General features: G+C 37.2%; 1 protein-coding gene across 4 annotated transcripts in view; it reads left to right on the top strand.

The window, feature by feature from the left end:
* The window catches only part of MSRA (methionine sulfoxide reductase A), a 268,150-nt gene that overhangs the window by 68,596 nt on the left and 182,694 nt on the right, over positions 1-16,860 (top strand). The window lies entirely within an intron of this gene.

Raw genomic sequence — 16,860 nt, 5'->3', positions numbered from 1 at the left:
ATGATTTTTCTGCTTTCTGCTGGGACTGCTTAACAACTCCTGTTTGTTTAGGGTAATGAACGACCTTGTGGAATTGAACCACAGGCTGTGCACTAACTATCGAATCATTAATATTTTTCTGTTCGTGTTTGCTAATGAACATGTAAGCAATTTGGGATGGACTTAATGAAAAAAAATTGCTCATCTAGATAAAATATTTTGGGGGTGAGCTAAATAGTTATCAGATGAATAGGGTGAGAAGAGAAAGTGTAAAATTTGTGTGCAGGATTAGTGTCATTTTAAAAATTAGTGTCATTTTGAAATTTCTGTGCAGGATTAGTGACTGGGAGCCTGTGCTTGGAGATGGTGAATAATGATCTTGGGTGCCTGGGGTTTGGTCAGTTCCAGCTGTGAACTCAGTTAAAGGAACCTGGGAGACATTACTGGTTTCTGTATTAGGCATGCATTAGGGAACACGAGAAAAAAAACTTATACACATTTAGGAGAATTTCCTGAAATATTATTTGCACCAAAGCTGTCAGTTTAGTTACATGATTGACTGCCACAATGGGCATGCCAGACTCTCTGACTGCTCAGCTGTTGCTGATGGTTAATGCAACTCATGGTTTGGAAGTGCTCTGAGAAACCAAGCAGTGCAGCAAGGCAGTCAAGAGTCAGTAGAACCAGTACCGTGCTTTTATTGGTTTTAGTTTTAGAATAAAGCAGGGCCACAAGGATGATCAGAGGGCTGGAGCACCTCTTCTGTGAAGAAAGGTTGAGAGAAGTGAGGTTGTTCAGCCTGGAGAAGAGAAGGCTCTGGGGAGACCTCATTGTGACCCTTCAGTACTTGAAGGGGTCTTATAAAAAGGATGGAGAAGACTCTATGCTCGGGTAGATAATGATAGGATAAGGGGGAATGGTCTTAAACTAGAAGAGGATAGATTTAGATTAGACGTTAGGAAGAAATTCTTCACTGTAAGAGTAGTGAGGCACTGGAACAGGTTGCCTATGGGGTTTGTGGATGCCCCATCCCTGGAGGTGTTCAAGGCCAGGCTGGATGGGGCCTTGGCCAACCTGATCTAGTGGGTGACATCCCTGCTATGGCAGGGGGTTGGAACTGGGTGATCTTTAAGGTCCCTTCCAACCCGAGCCATTCTGTGATTCTATGATAGAAGAATAGAGAATCATAATTCTATGATTAAATTGAAGTCCATGACAAAAACACCATTATCTTCGATGAGAACATCATTTGTCATTGACTAAAGCGTTTTTTCTCCATCTCACTAATTAAAATAAAACAATACTTATAAATGCACAGTAAATATAAATGAGCTGTGTACGTAATAATGATACTAAGTATTTTCATTTGTCATACGAACTCTGATTATAGATTTTGCTACAGCCTTTTTCCTGTTGAGGGTCCAAGATTACGATAGATACACAGGAGGACCTTTTAATTTTAATTTTAACAGAATTTTAATTTCTATTTTGTACATTCACTTCAATGAATCTTTTCATGGTTCTCTATCTGCAGCTCATCGGTCACAAGGCTCAGATGTAGTCAGGTTAAATAGAAAATTATTTTCTGTCTTGTCTACTTCACAACCTAGCTTCCTTGTCAGTGTTCTGTATTGCTGTACTATTCCCATAATACTTAGAAACAGCTCATTTTAATTAAATAAAAATAGAAAATTGAGTTCAAAATTAGTAATTCTTAAAATTCCTTAGCCTATTATTTTAGGTGTAGTGTTTAAGATTATGTTAGTATTGTAATATTTAACTTGATTAATTGTTTCCATGGAAGGAATGAAAATACTAGTAATTGTCATAAATATAGAGTTGACAAAAATAGATCTTTTTTCCACGAAATCCCTAATTAAATATTGGTAGAGAATGTGCGATCTTAATTTGCTTTTTGATGCCTGATTTCTAAGGAATGAATATTTGTCTCTTAGGTACTTTCACTCTATCAGTAAGAAGAAAAACAATGAGCAATGCAGTTTAAATCTTAGTAACCTGCTTCAAAATTTGGCTGTCCAACACCTATATAATTTCATTCCTTGCAGCATTGCTGAGAATATTTATTTAATTAAATATCATCTGTTTCCTCATTAATACGTGGTTCTTCTTGGCTATTTTGTTGTTTCCTTTGTGCAGAAATCATCCAATAAATTTGCATCAGCCCTGATGTATTTTCTTCATTAGATGCTTGGGATGATGAGTCCCCAGGCAGGCCTTAATTTGATTTACGGTGTACAAAGAATTGAACCTTTTTACAAATTAAAAACAAAATGAAACAAACCATAACCTTCACCGAAGCTCTGAGGAGTGCTACCATTTGTTCTTTCCCTTTTGAACAATCATGCAGAGAAACTGCAGTGGTGCCATAGCAGACTATTAGGACAAGTTGCATAAAGATCATTCTAAATCTGTTTGTACTCCATTAAATAGTCCTTACCAAGGCAAAAAAAATCACCAGCTTAAACCAGAAACTTCATCTTCCTTCTGTTGGGAGTATTATTTATTTAAAATCTTCCAAGTTAGATTGTTGAGCAGGGTGTTACTGGGCTTTAAGGCAAGGCAATCCTGTGCAAGAGTGAGCAAGTGCAAGCAAGGTGCAAAGCTACATGTGCTTGAGAAAGCTGAATGAAATATTTTGTAGGGGCATTAGATTGTTGTATGCTATGCAAATCCACCACTTCATTGAGATAGATCCACTGGTAGTGGATTTTCACAGTTACTTCATTGAAAAAAGCAACAAACTTGGAGGCTTCTGCTTTAAATTCCAGATAGAGACGTACCAAAGGAAGAGATGTTGCTCTGAGCAAGCCAGGATCTGCAATGAAATTCCAAATTGCAAATCAGGGAAGCTACTGGAACTCTTTAATTAGATATATATTTTTTTCAAACGTGGGTAAAACATGACATTTTTTATCTAAAATATATTTGGAGAGTGTCTGAGTTAAAGCTACCTGGAATTTATAATATTTGCATAGATACAGACATCGGTCTGGGACAATTTTCTAGCAGTGGAAGTCTGGCAGTGTTATAGGCAATGTGAAACAAATCTACTGTGAGCAATGGACGAGCTTAATTATAAGTGTATTAACACTGCAGCTAACATGCTGAGTTTCTAATTGAAAAAATCATGGTCATTGTTTTCATATTTTCCTCGTAATGAATGATTCTGATTTCTCAGAGTGATTTCTAATATTTTGCCACTTGATCCTAGTTTAAAGTGTGGTCAGCAAATATAGACATTAATTTTGCAAAATATTGCTCATGTGGTGCACCTTTTCCTGGTAGATTATGCAGCTGAATAAGATCTTCTCGTGTGATTAATTTGCAGGAGTGTGCGATCTCAGTTCAGGAGCACATTTCTGCAGAATAAGTGCTGCCTAAGCATAAATACAGCAGCTTCGTAGGTTTTCATCTTTCCCAAATCTCAGCCTAATTTTTCTTAGGAATGTGCTTTGAGATCAGCCCTGTGTAATGCAGAACTCCCTCATACATAGTAGCACTAATGAGAGCCACGCTGGCTCCCACAGGCCTGGCTGTTCTTCAGTGTCCTTCACCCAGCTGAGAACCTGCATTGAAATGCACCACACACAACGAAACGATGCTGGAGTAGTACTTATCGTGACCCTATTTCTCCATCTCTAATTATTACCTTGCGATTTATAATGATAGAAATGGGTCTGTTTAACACATCGAATATATGTGCTTTACAACAAAGTTGGGTGGGGTTGGAGAAGTGGCTTGGTTCAGTTCCCATGTCCAAACCCTGGTGCCCATCTTACAGATTCCCATTTCCAGGGCATATGTGTCCTGGAAACCTTTCCCTCTGGGTTCTTTTCAGGGCTTTTGTCTCACACGCTGCTGAAATATTATTATCCCCAGCAGGAAGTATTTAACAGGGGATAATTTACCTGCTTATGCCAAACTTAAGGGCTGAATCCCAGTCTTAGGAAGCTGACCTCAACATATTTACAGTTGCACATCATTTAGATCCGTGATTGTAGCTACTGTGACTTCTTTACTTAAGTCATTCAATTTCCCTGTATTAAATTTTTTCCTTGTCAAGAACTAGCACTAATTCAAATTATATCTCTTTCCGTTGCTGATTAAGTCATTAACATTTAATACTGATTTGAACATCAAACCCACTAATCAAGCACAAATATTAATGGCTCTGTTTTGTAGCTTTTCCTCTGACCTGGGTTGGGAATGATGCAGATCTGTTGTGGCCGTGGAGTCCTCTGGGTGTGATCTCTGATGGGACAGCATGGCTGGAGGGCACCAGCCTTTCTACCTTTCTTTTCCTTTTCCCCAAGTAACTCCTTGCTGGTGGTAATGTGATTTATTTATGACAATGTCCCATCCATTCCCAGCACGCTCATTTCTATTGCAATTTGTCCATACTTCTCCCTCCTCATTCATCCATCCTAAGCATCTGCTGGTAGACTTCTCTTTGGAAAGGTGGAGGGAGAGCATTGTGGTGGCAGTAAAAATTATGCTGCTGGGTTTAATAGACGAAAGCCTGTGTGAATAAATGAATACAATGTAATGGTCCACTAATTAATTAGACTAGATGATCTTGCAGTCCTTTTTATCTATCAACTTCGTGACTCTTTCCTATCTAAACAGGACTTTCATTTGTGGTCTTTTTTTCTTGAGACTGAACATTATTAAACTGGTGCTTTTAGTAGTGTGTCCTAATTTTAATTTTCTTTAATAAGCTTGTCCTCTTTCTGGTAACAGTTTGATGCTGGCAATGTAAAATTTGTTTGTGAACAATGAACCATAACAACCACAACATCACTCTCAAGATGTCCCCCTTCTTGTACAATTTAATGCAGGATGCTCCAGACACGTTGGGCATCTAAAGTAGGTATATTTAGATACCTGAGTATTTCCAAATGTGTCACGAGAGTACAGTAACTTCCATGCATTTTTTTTTACTGTACTAATTACAGTTTTGTAAATGTAGATAGCAACAGCATGAGCCTTGTGGCTCTTCTGATTGATGTCCACAGCAAGGTGGGATCTTTCCTGGTGCTTTGGTTTGGCATAGAGGCACTGAGCATCTTGCCCAAATTCTGCTTTAACGCCGAAGAGCAACTGCAGCAAGTAATTTAACCTCACGATTCTGGCCACTTTCTATGCCTTCCATTTGGCAATGTGTCTTTCCGAAGGTTACGTGCCCATGCCCAACCTCTTGGATGGGTTTGCTGTTTCTGAACGGGATGAATATGAGTTTACCAGTTGATCTCCATTTTCTCCTGCGTGAGGAAAGCTTATTCAGCACTCGTATGAATGTGCTAGAGGTGATAAGCAAACAATCAATTGACTTCTTTTTTTTTTTTTTTTTTTTTTGGAAAACTAAACAGAAGGGAATCCAAAACACTTGGAGGCTTGTGAGAATGCCTTCATTGGCTTTTGAGCTACTCTTTTGGCTGATAGCAAAAGTGATGGCCCTAAAGGAAGCTTCTTACAATCTTCCTATGCCTGTGGTAATGGTGATGCAGGATTAGTCGAGAGGAGGGAGAGAGATTAAAGGAAGGGGTGTTTTTGAGAACAGTTCCCAAACCAAATATTGCCTGTTACGTTCTGTAATTTATCAGCAAGCTGACAGCCTATTTCAGATTTGGAAAGCTCCCAGCATTTTAAAATAAATCAAGTCACCCTTCTCAGTTGAAGTAGTACTTTGCCCCTTATCTTAGCCATACTGTTTGTGGAATAGCATAAGGGGAAGGTGGCATAATGTAGCTCTAAATTAAATGGCTTGGCATTGGTCCAGTGCCTACTTTTTTCCTGCTACCATGAACTGTGTCAAGATCTTTTTTCCTCTCAGCTGACTGTAATCAAAATGTCATTCTGTTATTATTGATCCTTTCTTATTAGTGTCTGAAAGTGCTGTGTTTGAAAGTGCTGCTTCCTTGCACAAGATTTGCAGTCAATATGCAGAAGTTTCCTGGTCCTCAGTTCTCTGAGTATCTTTTGTTACACTTCCCTTATCTTTTCCTATTTTAACTTTTACTGAAATGCATGAAAAATGTTTGGTCTGGATGAGAAGGAAAAGGGAAGAAGGGAAAACAGAGGAAGGACTCATGTAACCTCTCTTCATACTCATTTTTCCTTTTTTTTGTTTGTTTGTTTTTTATTTCTCAGTGTCTGTGACTACTCATTCAAACTGTCAAGCCCCCCCTTTTTTCTCCATGATAGGATATTATGATACGTTTTGACCTTCTGTCTTTTTAATGCTCCCTTTTCTCTTTGCTGCCGTGCCACTGCGGTGGTGAAATAAATGATCCATTTCTCTTACCAGTGACTTACATTTCTACCATAAGATCTTCCAAGATTTTCCCTTACAGAGCTCGCTTACTATGGTGGACATTCCCCTGGTGAACTTCAGTCCAGTAACTTCCATTATTGTTAATTTTTCCTTAGGGAATTTCTGATTAGCTCAGTAAGAGATGAGACTTCTGCTGCGCTCGATGACAGGACACCTAGCATAACTTGTCCTGGCTTAGACGAGGATAAAAACTTTCCCTTTCACACTTTTTTTTTTTTTTTTTTTTTTTTTTTTCTGCTTCTGATAATTTTCTTCAACCTGGATACTTTTCATACTTTATATGTAATGCATTTTTTTTTTTTTTTTTTTAATTTGTCAGAACAGGATCTTTGTCCTCCTCAGCAGTTCCCTCTTGGTTCCTTAGAAATTGCCATTGATGGAGAGAGTTTGTATGAGGTTTGTTTGCAAGATAGGTCTTCAGTGGTCACCTCTCAACTGTTGCAGTGATTTCATTCTTCACTTGTTGACTTCCAAACTGACGTGCGCTTGCAGCTTTGTGGCAGAAATTCGAAGCTCAAACTGAGGCAGAGAGCAGGAAGCAATTTTTGTTGCTTTCCCGCCTCCTACTACACCTGTTTTTCCATTTGTTCAACTAGACAATATTCTGGTTGTCTTCTATGCCTACTTTTTGAATATATATTTATGGATGTATAGCTGTATGCATATGTTTATTCTTCTATATACATGTCTATATTTGTATAAAGCAAAATAAAATTTGAAATCCTTAGAGAGTATTGTGTAGGCATGAGTACTGCTACGTGATTAGTTAACGTTTACAGTTTTGGAAAAAAAAAAGACATTAGAAGAAAAAAACCAAAACACATTAGAAGAACTTTTGATGTTTAGGTTGTATAGAGAGTTTTCTGCCTGTATTGAAAACCATGGATGACTAAAATGATTTTCACTTCCAAACGTACTCATCAATGATCTAAATCCATCTTTACTTTTGAAATAGAGGATATACAGACAAATTTCCAGTTGGATGTTCCACCCTAGCTTTGGGATAAAAGGTGTCTAAGCTAAACTTATGGTCCAGGCTGATCCTAAAGTCAGTGGAGTTGACTGCCAAAAGGCATTTCTAGATTCCTTTGTTAAGCAGGTTTTAAGTAGAAACGGATAATTTGTCTGTTCAGGTGCCACTTACTCTCCATTGCCCACTGAAAGAATTTTATGTATTCATTAGACAGGTTTTAGATAGGTGTGTGAGCTTAGATCAATCTCACAATTCATATTTACAGATCTTATTTACCTGGTATTCCATCAGGTGATGATGTAGATTTTTTTTTCTTAAATAAACAAGAAACAAAGAAACAAAACAACCCCTGTACTTATGACAGTTAAATTCAGATATCTTAGCAGGAGTGAGCTTTCTCTGTGTAATTAAACCAAGTTTTAGCCCTTCTCTGTGGCACAGAAGAAAATATTTTAGTGATTCACTGTAGTTTCAAAAGGGTGTGTATTAAAAAACACCTTGTCCTCCACTTTCTGCATGAAATATAAGAAGGAAAAGTCTTTAATTGCATTTTGATTTTCAGTTCATTGTCCAATAATTTAATGTAATTGTTTACTAGACATTATTTTAGTCTCTACTACAATGATTAAAAGTTGTAGAGCAGCAAAAAGAAGCTATCTTGTTGCACACTGTAGCTGCTGGATTTTGTGTATTTTCTTTTGCAATTATTAATGAACAAAGATATTTTTTCTAGTGAAAGACATTTTCAACAATTGCATTAGCAGCTAAACAATTTCAAAAGCTGCATTTAATAATATTGTAAAATAAAACTATTTCCCATGGTTGACTGAATAATGTAGTTTCTTCGAATAGTACAATCTTTAGCTAATTAACTGGGTGCTTTCATATCAGTAGCTGATTATTGCTTCTGGAAACAATCATTTAGCCACTGAGAGAAGAACAACACATCTTAATAAAGACATTTTTCCTTACAGATCAGCTCATTAAAAATTTTCTAATGCATGTCATCAGCAAGGCTGCAAAGTACTTTTGACTGATCCTGTAAAGTTTCATGGGCTTCTGTCTGTAAAATGGGGATATGAGGGTTACTGTCCTTTGGTGTTCTCTCATAGCCTGAAAAACAAATAAAATTGGTGGATATGTACCCTAGCAAAGATGTTTGGGAAGTGCACTGTTATTGGGGAGCTCTGCTTTTTGCTTGCAGATGTTTAAAGGACGAGACGGCCTGTATGGCAACAGTTGTGACTCCAAACTTTTATGAATCTTTGGAGACATTACTGTACTTTTTTTTTTTTTTCTCTATTATTTACCTACGTAAAAACTGTAAGTCAAGCATGGATAAAAAAAAAAAGCCAAGTAGCTGTGATTATTCTCACACACAACATTCATTAAAGACAGATTAGGATAAGCATGGGCTTTCTAAATCATCTGTGATTTCAGCAGCAATTGAGATAAATGTATGAATTACCTGTAGAATGAAAAAAAAAATCTTTTCAAGTAATAGTCTCAAAACCAATTCAAAATTCCTTATTTAGAAGGGAGTTTCTTACTTTTAGAAAATTTAAACAACCTTTGTTAAGTATCTTGAGATTTTTTGATAGATGTTTTTGTAGAAATTCTTGGAAGATATTGGTGTTTGAGGTAGCTACATTGTCAGGTGTGTTTTTTTTTTTCCTTGATGAGAAGAATCTGAAAAAATATTTTTGTACCTCGATGAGCACTGAATTCTGATATTAGAAATATCCTATCTCTAAACATTATGGCGAATCTATGATTGATCTTGGTTGTTTCAGAAAAATGTAATTATAGGCAAGCATTATTAGGATAACTTTTATTTTGATTCAAAGAAACACAGTTCAATAAAATAAATAAACATTATTTTTACTTAAACTAATGAGCCAGCTTGCATAGAGAAATCAAAATAAAATTGCCCGCATAATGAAAGGTAGCCTCCTCACAACTGGGCTGTATTCTTTCAAAGAGAAGACTGAACTCTGGATATCGATGCATCTATTCCTGGGTTTGGTTGTCCTTTGAAATGTGGACACTTATCTGGTATTTCTTATGCTGCTACCACACTCAGCAAAATCGTCTAAATCCTTCATAAATGTTTTTTTGACGGTTATGTAATTTTAATTCCTTTATATCAACATCATTAAGAGGACAAAGCAGGGAATCACAGGGTCTGGTTATGCTGTGACATGCAACCTTTAATACAAGAGATGAGATTGCAAATTCTGCCTGGAGTTCATTACCGAGGTATTTTGTTTTGACGCTTGGTGTTGCATAGACACTTCTACTGCAGGCTGACAGAGATGGCATCTCAATCATCTGCTACGGTTTCTCTTTCCATAATGACAAATCCCATTGCAAAAACACAGACCCATTCAGGCTGGAAGGAACCTCAGGAGGTCTCAAATCAAACCTCTTGCTCCAAGCAGGTTCACCACTGAATTCAGATGTGATGACCTCAATGTTTTACCTTGAAAACCTCCAAGTAAATCATCCCACAACCTCTCTGTACGCCCTATTGCAGGGTCTTATTATCTTCAGAGTGAAAATGTACCCCTTTATGTGCAGCTGGAGCCTCCCCCTTTCAGCTTGTGACTCTCATTTCTCCTGATGTGTTCTCAGCAGCAGACCTGGGCAGACATCAGCTTTATATAGGTCTGGGTGAGATCAGAATTGGGCAATTCAGGGTACAAAGCTATGAGTGTTCAGCTGCCCGGGGTGGGTAGCTCCTGGTCTTCAGAGAGCAGAGCCTGTGACTTGCACAGATAAAACTTCGAGCAGTCTCTATTGTGCTTGGATTGGAAATAAATACAGGTCTCCTGTTCCTCTGTAACATCCGAGTGAACAGCTTTTATATCTAGCCACACGAGGAAATAAACCACTGAACTTCCAAACTTATTCTACCTTTGATCATATCAATTTTATCTTATTTGCACATTTCTCAGTAAACATAGCAATGGGTCATGAGTTACAGCTGCAGCATTTTCTCACATCTCTTTCTGTTCTTTTATCAGCTTTGTGCTCTTCATTTATTGCCTCCCCTGAGTCATCAGTATTGGTCTAATGGACTGGAACAGCCTAAGGTGAATGGTAATTACTTATTGAGTTGCTGATAGCCCAGATGAGAATAGGACTTATTAGATCAGTAATAATGGAAATCTGTGTTTAATGCAGAAATTTTAGGGTCCAAAAGAAAAGAAGAAAAGTGTCTGAATTTATCATCCTTTTTTTTTTTTTTTCTTCTTGTTTTTTTTTTGTTTTGTTTTTGTTTTTTTGGGGGGGAGTTAGAAGGGAACACAACCTGGATGAAGTGACCACTCATACTTTGCTTTTCTCTCTCCTTTTCCTGTTCACATGAGTATGCTGTTCTGTTTTTTTTTTTTTTTTTTTTTTTTTTTTTTTTCCGATCTTTACACTTCAGTATAGCATTGCAGACATAGATTTGGCTCCCTTTCAGCATCCACTGAAGTAATTTTCTAATTTGCAATCATGGAAAGTCCTTTATTAAAAAATCTATAGCTGTGTTGTTAAATCAAATAGCAATGATAGCAATAATATTTTTTATTAGCCAGCACTCCCAATCAGGAAGGTAGTGCTCCACTGTACGGGATAATGGAGGACATCTAAGGAGACTTGACCCCTTGCTCGGGGAGCTTGTAATCTACTTTAAGAGCGGATACAACAACTGTGTATAGTAAAAAATAGGAAGGAAGATTCAAAGGATGAGGATGAGAATAATTGCAGTAATATCCATCATCTACAGATGTACACAGCCTAACGCTTGCCCTGAAATTTTACTGGATTTGCTCTGGTATTATTTGAGCTAGGTGTATCTAGTAAACAGTCATAAATAAGACATCAGAGCAAAGACAGCATGAGAACTGTGAATAATCCAGATATATCTTGCATGATCTATCTTACATGATCACTAAAAAAATGAACCATACATCTCTTTATGCTATATTTTTCTCTAGTAAAAGAAAACATGGGCTTTAAAACCAAAGGAGAAGTGTAAATGATGATGCTTCTTAAGAATCTCATATTTTCAGTAAACAATATTTGAAACGTCATTTTTATTTTTTATTTTTAAATAATGGAGTGATCCCTGTAGATTGTCCGAAAGACCCTTGAATACTTTTTCACTCATACCAGAAACCTTGCCATTAAGTAAGCCAAGAGCAGGCTGACTTCTCTTGTGCTACCCAATCCTTTAAGATTTAATATTTATCCTATTTAAAATCCGCCTTGGTGCTGGGGCAACCTGATAAATTCCTGCCTAGGCTTGCCTAACATAGTTGGGATTCAGAAGGTCCTTTCCACTGTTGCAACCAGGAATATTTTTTTAATGGCAAGTAAATCCCAGGGCATCCCAGCTCATTGGAGGATTCTTTTCTTTTTCTTTTTCTTTTCTCATCTTTCGAACAGCCTAATCCTTCAAGGCCAGTCATGCAATGGTAGATATGAATTAATACCAAGATTGGGTCTGCTGCTCTGCTGGAATCTGTAAGGCAATATCTGATATTGTACAACATCTGTGTGGAAATGTTGAATGAGTGTATCGCGGGTCTTGTTCAAATACCGTGTATTAATTTTAAAAACATTTTTACATCCAAGCCATGCTGAGTGTTTGCTGCCTGTAATAGGCAAAAAGGATGTTTTATCTCACTAAGCATATAGTGTTATAGTCTCTTATAGTTTGGATGAGTTGGCACATTATTTCATTGGCTTGGCTTTTCTTTCTGTCATGTTTTGGGTAATACTTGTGATAATCCTAGCCAGGGACAGATTAGCTAGCTTGATTTCTTCTCTCTCCCTCTTGAGTTGTCAGATCAGGCCACATCTGATATTTGAAGGCAGTTCATTGTCTACTTTGGTGGTTATTGCTGATTGCATTTATAAATATTGCCTTTATTTTTTTGGCTTCAGGGAGGTTATATAGCAAAGCATTCCAGTTTATGTTAGCTACTGCCATAACTTCCTTTCAAGCCAAAAAATTTGAATTGCCTGTGGGTAGATAAGTTTGTGTAGATATAGCCTAAACAATAAGGTCTGAACAATATGCTGTAAATCAGTGTCTTATTTTCAAAATTACAGAGTTAATCATATTTCTGTCAGGAATTTTCAACTGAGATTAATTACAGAAGTTTAATTATACAGTCATACATGAATGTAGATATATGAATATATGCAGGGCAGTTCATTTGAATTTGTGAGGTTGTCCTGTTTACTTGCATTGCTAAATACTTTTGTCCTTGTTAGATATTAGTCATTGACCCCCTTCCTATCAGCTTACTCACTGTTTATGGTGATTTGAAATAAAAATTGTAGTGCTTAGCTCTGGCTATTTCCTGTTTCAGGTTTCTTTACTGGGGACTGTGGTGAAGCTGATGATATTGTTAGGACCATTAACTTAGACCCTGGGACATACATGTAGCCAGGGGTATGTCAGGTAGCTCTTAATTCTGTCTTTCTGAGGGCTGTGAGAATAATTTCATTAATACCTATCAAATATGAGATACTGTGGAGGTTTTCACAGTAACTGAGACAAACTGGAAGGATGAATTTTAAATTCAGCTTCTTGAATGGCCACTTATGTGGTTTTGAAATTGGTTTTCCTCGAACAGTTATAGCAGGAAAATTCAATCAACTGAACGTTTGTACAAAGTAAATACAAAAGTGAAGTGAACATAGTCAAAGCAAATTAATTTCAAAATGTGAATGATTTTCATTAGAAAATGCTTTTATATTATTGCCAGTAAGTATCCATCCAACTCTACATTGGAAGCATTATGACAAAGTTTTTGTTTCACTTTTGGGAAGGCAGTGAAATTTGAGAAATCAAGTGATATGTATTACTATTAAGTGTTACCAAATTATGATGATGATGATGATGATGATGATGATGATGATGATGATTATTATTATTTTTATTTTTAACATGTCCACTTGGCCATCTTTGTGGATAAACAGAGTTGCTGATCACACAGAGGTCACTACTTGTAATTATTTTATTAACTTAATATGCCTACCTGGTAAATCATCATCTATATATATATATATTTAATATTCTACACATAACTTAGATTTCCAATTTTCAAATACCAAATAAAGTTCAGCAGTAACCTTCTTAATAAAGGCGGCAATTACATTTTCATTATTCCCTCACTGCTTGTTAAACTGGGTCTAGAGTGTTTTATGAATCTAGAGCAATAAACATTATCTTACTTTGAGAGGTATTATAAAGTGTGGAGAAAAACATAATTAATTATTGTTATTGGAAATGTTCAAGGTTTTCATGTGAGAATGTCAGAGTAGCTTAATTATAGTTTTTTTTCTTTTTTTTTTTTTTTTCACTGAACAACTTGATATTTTGGAGCTCTGATAATGTCGTACAAAACCTTTCATCTGTGGGTGTTCCCAATTTCCCAATGAATCTTCTATAGTCAGCAGTAGGCAGAAGTTTCCACCTGATTCTTGGCAACATCGAAACCCTCATCCATCTACATTTGTATAAAGATTACTTCTCTTTCCAGGTATGTCTTTTAATAAAAATTTGCACAAAATTAAGAGCCATAACTCGCAAGTTTTACACATAACTCCATTTGTGACAGGCTGTAGCTTCTTTGAAAACTACTTGGGCCTCATCAAATTTGCTCATTGTGGTGGTCTTAAACAGCAGTGCCCAGATTCCTCAGCACAAGCCATCCAAGAAACCTCCACAACATGCTGTAAGATCTTTTAAGCCTTCAGACAACATCTGTCTAGGTAAACTAAGCAGAACCAAGGGCCGTGGCTTTGAGGTTTGGTGGTTTGGCCACCTTCACCTCTGTCGCTGTTAGTTTATTATCACAAGGAAAGCCTTGGTTTTGACAAGAGGAGTTAAGAAGAGTTAATCTCATGCCAGTTCTTACGGTCCAGATACCTTCAGAAAAACACATCGAGCAGGGGCATCGCTTGTTCTTTGGGTTGGCGCTCAGGAGAAAAGCCCAGACCTGGTGTGGCCACCCAGGCTGATTTGTAGGCAACCAAGAAGAAATGGGACACATTCTTGAGGATATGTGATTAAATGCACACAAGCTCTTTTTAAAATCCAATTATTTTTCTTTATTGCTAGTTGAAATTGTACAGAACAGTCAGATTTTTTAAATATCTTCCAATATTAAGTGCTGAGCTCTTACGAAAATCTGCCATCAGTTCGACGGAAGCCGCTGAATACTTTTGAAAGTCTGTCCTTGCACCTTAAGCTGCAGCTGGTCATAACACACGTGACAAGACAAAAACAGTGACAAATTGGAGACATTTGCAATGCTATTTCAGCATTATAAAGATAAAAATACCGTAGGGCTGTTGGAGTTTTCTGCAAACTAGGCACTATAAACGGGATACTCGATGTTATATTTACTTCTTGTAAATAAAGACACATTAAAGTGCTAAAGCCATGATTATGTTTTGTCATCTTATGAAGGGGAAAATGTTTAAAAATTGACATCCATTTTATCTATCAAACATCTGCTTTGTCTACCACGAAATCACAAACATTAGCAGGTATTACTCATAAAATTGTATGAGTAGCGACTGGCAAAATTATAGGGCAGGATTTCCCAGCAGTTCTCTTTCATTTCCTGGTTTAACCGAGGCAGGAATACTGTGGGCAGCCACTGAAGTAGAAGATACACAGACATGGGACATTTCAGAATCAATGAGAGCTGAACAAACTCATCCAGGAACAAAAGGATTGAAATACAGGCAATTTTCCCATGTCCCTCATTCATTACAGCCCATAAAATAGTTACATGAGTTGTAAAGGAATGATGGTGACGTACACGCTGAGCTGTTCATCATACCATAACCATGGGGTGCAAGCCTAGCCTGAGCTGGGCTTGAGAGCTCCAGATAGTTTATAGAGAACATGTAAAGCCATAACAGCTAAAGTCATTACACCCCAAATTATTCAATTACAATGTGAGCTCAATATTTCAGTTCATTTCAATGCATAACAGATCTGAAGATTCTGTTGTTAAGATCCTCCAGAGCAAAAGAAGACTGGAAAAATGCTACATTTCTAAAAAGATGCAGTTTATTAATTAGAGTTTTATTAGCTAGTCGTGGAAGAAATTGTTAGAAAATTCCTTTTGTATTGAAAGGAATGTGTTGCGTATTTGGATAACAAAATATAAGTTATTTAAAGCATATGTTATTTAAAGTATATTTATCTTCCCTCGTTGGAAGAAGGGTTCAATTCCCATTATGTATGGAAAATGCATTTCACTGTTAATTATGGAATTGCATCAGGTAACAGAATAGATATTGAGGTACAATTAATGCTGCCATAATAGCAGTCTGCCCCTTTACTAGGCTTGGTTTGTTTGCTTTTTCCCCTCACAGGAGTGACATTCTTTAGAAATACAAGATTCACTGGAAAATGGTGTTGAAATTAGATTCCAGCAGCAGCGATGACAAATCACTTCTATGCAAATAGTAAAAAAAAAATAAAAATAAATGCTTGACCTGTTTGTCCAAAATTCAGATGTGCACAGTGTTGGTGCTGCTGTTTGAGCTGCTGACCCCATAGCAGTCAAGGGGGAGATAAGCATCCTCGAGGTATGGCTTGAATATTTCAGATGACTGCATTAGGGTGCGATGAATCATGTTGGAATTACCAGCCTGTACTGCTACGTGCTTTATTTATTTATAATTCTTGCTATAATAAGTTGAATTGATAATTTTCAAAATAAATTCTACCTTTGAGTTGAAATTTGTTGCAATTTGCAAGGGTACTCCCACAAACTAACTTTAGCGTAAGGAAGCTAACTTTAGTGCAAAGAAGCCAACTTTAGCATAAAAGATCTCAAATCTCCCATTTCTTCTGCCAGACAACAGAGAGACAGCGAGTGGGTGGCAAACTCCTTCAGAAGGCAATTCAGAGCTGAAGTCTGACTTCAGGTTGTCTGAATTGCTCTCTGCAATGCCCTGTCTCCCTGTTGATCATACAGAACATTTACGGTGTTTAACCCTGGGGAATATACCACTTACACCTGCCAAAATAACCACCAGGTTCAGTTTTCTTCTTTTCAACAGGACTCTTAAACCTGGCATGCCTTGAAGGCGAGGCTGAATGTTCTGTGGTCTGCACAGCCTATGCCAACCCAAGCACGGCCAGGTTCATCGTGGTCTTCGGGGTTTTTGAGGAGCAGCCTGTTCCTGCCGGTGCGGTGAGACTCGGGCACTCCTGTCCTCTTTGACTGCCGTGAGCTGTGCTGGTTGTACTCCTCATAGCCCTAGGAACATCAGTTTTCCTGGGGCTAAAGTGTAACAGTGGTGCCAGTGAAGAAACTTTTCTGGTTTTAATAGGGTTTAGAAACAGATCTCTAGCTGTGTGGTTGTTAGAGTTAATAACACCTCCCTCAGCTGATACATTCTCTTGATATGTTCATGATATATTCACTCTCTTGATATACTCAACAATTGTTTAATTCTAGTATTAACATAGGTTACCAATAATGAGGTATAGTGTTGACACTCCCTGCTCAAACGTTTCTAT

This window comes from Anas acuta, chromosome 3, assembly GCF_963932015.1.
Source record: "Anas acuta chromosome 3, bAnaAcu1.1, whole genome shotgun sequence".
Classification (NCBI taxonomy): Eukaryota; Metazoa; Chordata; class Aves; order Anseriformes; family Anatidae; genus Anas; species Anas acuta.
Note: the sequence above shows the minus strand (reverse complement) of the source record. Positions and strands in the feature narration are given on the sequence as shown.